This window comes from Tupaia chinensis, unplaced genomic scaffold, assembly GCF_000334495.1.
Source record: "Tupaia chinensis unplaced genomic scaffold, TupChi_1.0 Scaffold143769_1, whole genome shotgun sequence".
NCBI lineage: Eukaryota > Metazoa > Chordata > Mammalia > Scandentia > Tupaiidae > Tupaia > Tupaia belangeri.
This window is the reverse complement of record NW_006203618.1, coordinates 622,323-627,903: the sequence shown is the minus strand read 5'-3', so window position 1 is coordinate 627,903 and position 5,581 is coordinate 622,323. Positions and strand designations below refer to the sequence as shown.

The 5,581-nt window shown below is 36.7% G+C and overlaps 1 pseudogene; it reads right to left on the bottom strand.

The window, feature by feature from the left end:
- Nucleotides 1-2,603: 2,603 nt before the first annotated feature.
- LOC102472965 (histone H3.3-like) lies at nt 2,604-4,918 on the bottom strand (annotated as a pseudogene).
- Nucleotides 4,919-5,581: the final 663 nt, after the last annotated feature.

Below are 5,581 nucleotides of genomic sequence, written 5' to 3'. Positions count from 1 at the left end.
GGGTGTGTCCCAAGAATTCTACGAGAAGCTGGAGGGAGTGGCCATTGGCCACTCATTTTCTGCCTCTCTGTCTCTCTGGCAAGCACTACATGCCCTATAGAAAAAAAAAAAACTCTTTCTCTCAAAAAAAATATGCTTATTATTTCATATGGAACCTGAATAATTCTTTTTTTGTTTGTTTTTGTTGTTGTTGTTGTTGTTTTTTTGAGAGGTTTTTGCTATAGGGCGCGTGTGCTCACCAAAAAGACAGAGAGACAGAGAGACAGAAAGCGAGAAATCACCCCCCAGGGGGGATGGCCAAGCTGCAATCCCTTCTCCTCCATTCTCCTCTCGGGATCTTGGGCACACACACACACACACGCTCAGCGTGAGTTTAAGCCACCGGGTCTGGGACTTGAACCGCGGTCGACTACATGGCAGTCCAGCGACATAGCCATTATGCTAACTGCTGGTCCCAACCTGAATAATTCTTTATAATTTTTTTTCAAGTTAATTTCACCTTTTATGTAAAGACCTCATCACAATGTATAATATACATGTATTTTTTAACAGAAAACTTTACACTTTTTTGTCTGTTAATGTTTTTCCATTCGTACCTTGCACCTGCCGTCTCCCACCCACCCTCTACCACCTACTCTCTACCATCTACCCCTCTCCCATGCAGCTTACAGTATCTACACATTTCTTCTGTACTATCACATCTTCAGATCTTTCACTTTCTGCCATAGAGTGCAGATATTTGGTACAAATTGAATGAGGATATACAGTGTGTATCCAGTATAATAATGCCTTTATTATTAATAAATGTTTTATATATTTTCTCTTCATTGTGAATACATTCTGACTCTGACTTACTTTTTTAAAGTCCTTGATGTTTTTACATAAGCAAAGTTCCCAATTCTTTTGCATTTTTCCCCCTTAACCCAATGTACTAGGATATCTTACTTGCTCTCATAATTTTCCTCAGAAGGATGACTTTCTTGGGTCATCTACACCATCACATTGCAAGAGGTTAAGTAAACCATCTATTATTTTTTGTATCTCTGTATCTCAATTTACAAAGGTGTCTTGTTACCATTGTTGTTTCATCTTATCTTAATGGCATGAAAGCATCGATATGTTTAGGTCATTTAAAGAAACTTTTAAATTTTGAATATTTTGTTTCATCCCAGTGTTAGATACATTTTGTATTTAAGATTTTCCTTAAACAATCCCTCCATTCTCACCCACTCTTATCTTAACAAGGCTGAAAATGCCATAGTTGTTGCATATCCTTCTGCAAGATGTTCTTGCTCACCATACAAACTGACCTTTGTGTTACAGATAGTGAATGTTTTCAATATGAAAAAACAATAAAGTTATATTCTCTAAATGTGAATTTTTCACATAACTGTGCGTCATGGATTTGTCAGAATTTTTAAATTCTACATTTTAAAATTTTAACTCATATTGAAATGAATAAAATAAAAATGCAACCTATATCTATGCACATAGAAGTTTTCTACTATCCAAAGCTTTGTGTCAATATTTGAGCTAATTCCACATTGCTTTCAAATGTGTAATTTTCTAGTTTTATCTATTAGATTATGAATGTTATTGAGTATTCTTCTAATGATTTTTTAAAGATACAAAATAATTTATTCCCTTTTATGAAGTTTTATATTAAATTCTCAAACTCCCCCAAAAATTTAAATTTGGATTTTAAATTTAATTTCCATACATTTGAGAAAATGTCCATTTTTACCCAATTAGAGTGTCATTTATACATGTATGTAACATTTAATCTTTAACTCCCTCAGGAAATAACACTTTTAAACTAAGAAAACAAGGTTTAAAAAATCTTCATAATATGGCTGCTAGATATTTTTGGATTTTTTTCCTGTTTTCATGTATTTTTCCTTTTTTTTTTTTCTCACCAGAGAGAAACAGAGAGGGAGGGAAATGAGAAAGCACACCCCCCGGAGGACTGACAGATACATCATGCTGAAATTCCATCTCACTGTGACTTGAAAAATATGCTGTACGTGTGTGCCGTCAAGCATGCCCAAAATCTTTAATGGAATTTTTTTTAGTTTAATGTATTTTAATAGCAAACTTACAGGAATAGCACAGAAGATAGACAGCATAGGACAACTCAGAAAAGTACAGTGAATAGATGGAATCTACTCATGATAAAAATGCTGCAAACACCACTTTGTTGCCATCAATAAGAAATTTACTTGTCTTTAAAAAATCCAAATAATGGCATTGTCCAGAAAAAGTTAACAGGTTTATTTATTATTGTTACGAAGCTGAACTGCTGAAACTTGTTCACTGAAACATTTTGACTTGCCTTTATGCTTTACCTCCCTGCATTTTTATTATAAATCCACACACAAATGAAAATGGAAAAACTGCCAATACCCAATTTCTGTCCCCTATTTTCCACTCACAATCATATACTTAGGTACTTTTTCATCCAATAGAAAAAAATATCTAATGTTTGGAACTACCAATAAGAGGAAGAAGAGATTACACACACACACACACACACACACACACACACACACATATATATATATAATATATATATCAGAATGAAACGTTTCCCATCATAGTGGATCTTAACCATGCTCTCCACCTATGCAGCATGCTGGCTGAATGTATTTCAGCATAATTGTTACACGTTTGGCATGTACAGCACACAGACTGTTGTCTTCAAACAAGCCAACCAAATAGTCCTCGCTTGCCTCCTGTAAAGCACCAATAGCTGCGCTCTGGAAGCGCAGATCTGTTTTGAAGTCCTGAGCAATTTCTCGCAACAGAAGCTGGAAAGGAAGTTTGCGAGTCAGAACTAGAGTGGTTTTCTGATGACGTCTAATTTCACAAGAGTGCCACAGTACAGGGCCTGTAAGGATGAGGTTTCTTCACCCCTCCAGTAGAGGGCGCACTCTCGCAAGGGGTTTTTGTAGCCAGTAGGTTCCTGGGTGCTTTACCACCAGTGGCTTTGCGGGCTGTCTGCTTTTACTAGCCATGGGATAGAGATTTCCTCACTTACCCCCCTTCTTCGGCTGGAGCTGGGGGACCTAGAAGAGGCGTTGGCGGTGGTCACGAAAAAAATTGTATTTTTCACTATTATGTTTCATAACTAACAATAACTTTGCAAAGTTACTGATTTTTGTATATATCGTTCCTGTCAGCCTGTGTTAATGAACTATTGTACTGATGCTCATAGACTGAAAGTTCCTGAGTTTTCTAGATAATCATATCATCTGTGTTTAAAGCCTAACGGATTCAAAGCAACAGAAAGTCTGTATTGCTACAATCAGCCAGGAATATAATTAGCTGAGAAAGAAAGCCAGACAGCCACCTTGAGTTTCGCTCTGTGCTTCTTTGCCCTCAGGGACTCCTTCTTTAAGTCTTCCTCTTTCCATCTCTGCCTTGCTAACTGGGTCCTCAAGTAATCAGTTTAAAGACACTACCCTGCTAACTCAATCAGAGTGATTCTGTCCCCAAGGAATTTCGAATTTAGTAGTGACCTTTGGAGATAAAGAATGCTGTTTAATACTGGGATGTTAGACCAAACAAGTAAACAGAATTATTACGTTGGTGTGTTTGAAGTAGGAATGCACCATTTCCTCTATGGATGCATTCTGTTCTATGTACATGTGATCTATTCTATGTATGGATGAAATGTCATGGTGAGATGGACTCAGTCTGTTCATATGTTATTTTACATTGTATTTCCTCATATGCTTTCCTTTTGGAGTCTTACAAAAAATTTTCAGGAGGAAAATAACAATATTATACATATATATACATGCATATATATATAAAACTAGAAATGGGAAATGATTGATGATAACATGTATGATTAAGCCACTATGCAGTATATTCTGGATGGGAAACCACATTTTGTATGCTTTGACGATGCTTAGGCATTGAATGTAAATGAATTAATTAAAAAAAAGTTTCAGGAGAAATATAAAGCATGAAAACTGCTTTTCTTGCAATTAAAAACAATGCATATTTGATGACTGCAATAAGAAGGTGGGACACGGCAGAGGGTGAGAGATAGGGAATCAAGGATGGCCAAAAAAAAAAATAATAATAATAATACGCAGGAAAGAAGAAATGCAAAAGTATTTGTTGACAATAACACATATGTTATGTGCTTGATTGAGCCTATATACAGTGTGTTCTGGATGGGAAATCTCATTTTGTATGTTGTAATGATGTATAGTGAATAAATGCAAATTTTTTGAGAGGTTTTCGCTATAGGGTGCGTGTGCTCTCCAGACAGACAGAGAGAGACATAGAGACAAAAAGCGAGAAATCACCCTCCAGGGGGGATGGTCACGCAGCAATCCCTTCTCCATTCTCCTCTCGGGATCTTGGGCACGCACGGACACGCGCCCGGCATGAGTTTTAAGCCACCGGGTCCGGAACGCGAACCACAGTCGACTACGTGGGAGTCCAGTGACATAGCCATTACGCTAACTGCTGGTTCCCAATAAATGCAAATTTTTAAAAAAAGAAAAAAAAGAGAATGATAATATTTACTGTTCCACAATATAATCATAAGGGTCTTACAAGACAGTCTGGTGGGTGACACCAAGTTACACTGCAATAAATAAATACTCAGCAAATATTATATTATTATTCTAGTCATCTTCATCATCATTATGGGGAGCATGAAACTATTACCTGTTTAAAGTATTTGTATGAATATATTTGAACGTAACTTTCTCATGCCCCTTAATGAGGTTTCACTAGAGTATTTACTGTAATTAACTTGTATACATCATTGGGTCTTCACACATAGGCTCCTGTATGTCTTCCCATTTTTTTAAACCACTTATAAAGGTCCCCACAAAAAATGTTGTCACTTCTCTCATATATATTATGGAAACTTACCAGTTTGTCTATTCCTAAGCATTTAAACTATTTAAACTTTTATTTATGCTGTTAAAAGATTCTTGGTTTGATCAACTTTTTAAAAAAATTAGTATCAAAATTACATGTCTGTTAAAAAGTCAATTCTTCAAGGGTCAAAATTAAAATGTGCAATTTTTGTTTTTTTTTGAGAGATTTTTGCTATAGGGCATGTGTGCTCACCAGACAGACAGAGAGAGACAGAGAGACAGAAAGTGAGAAATCACCCCCCAGGGGGGATGGTCATGCCGCAATCCCTTCTCCTCCATTCTCCTCTTGGGATCTTGGGCACCCACGCACATGGACCTGGCAGGAGTTTAAGCAACCGGGTCTGGGACTCAAACTGTGGTTGACTACATGGGAGTCCAGCAACATAGCCATTATGCTAACTGCTAGTCCCAAAATGTGCAATTTTCTTAAACTGGCCTGAGTCCTTTTTCCTAGATGCACCTACTTTCCTCTGTGTTAGTGTTTCTTATTTCAGAAAACATACGTTTATTCTATTATTTAATTATTTTTAATTTTAAATTCTCTATGTTGCCTTTTGCTGAGAAAAAGCAGTCTCTTGTTCTCCTTTTCTCTCTCTTCTCTGCTCCCTATATACACGCACCACCAAAGCCACCACACTACATATCCTTTGTCTCATGATTACACATTTTGACTAGAG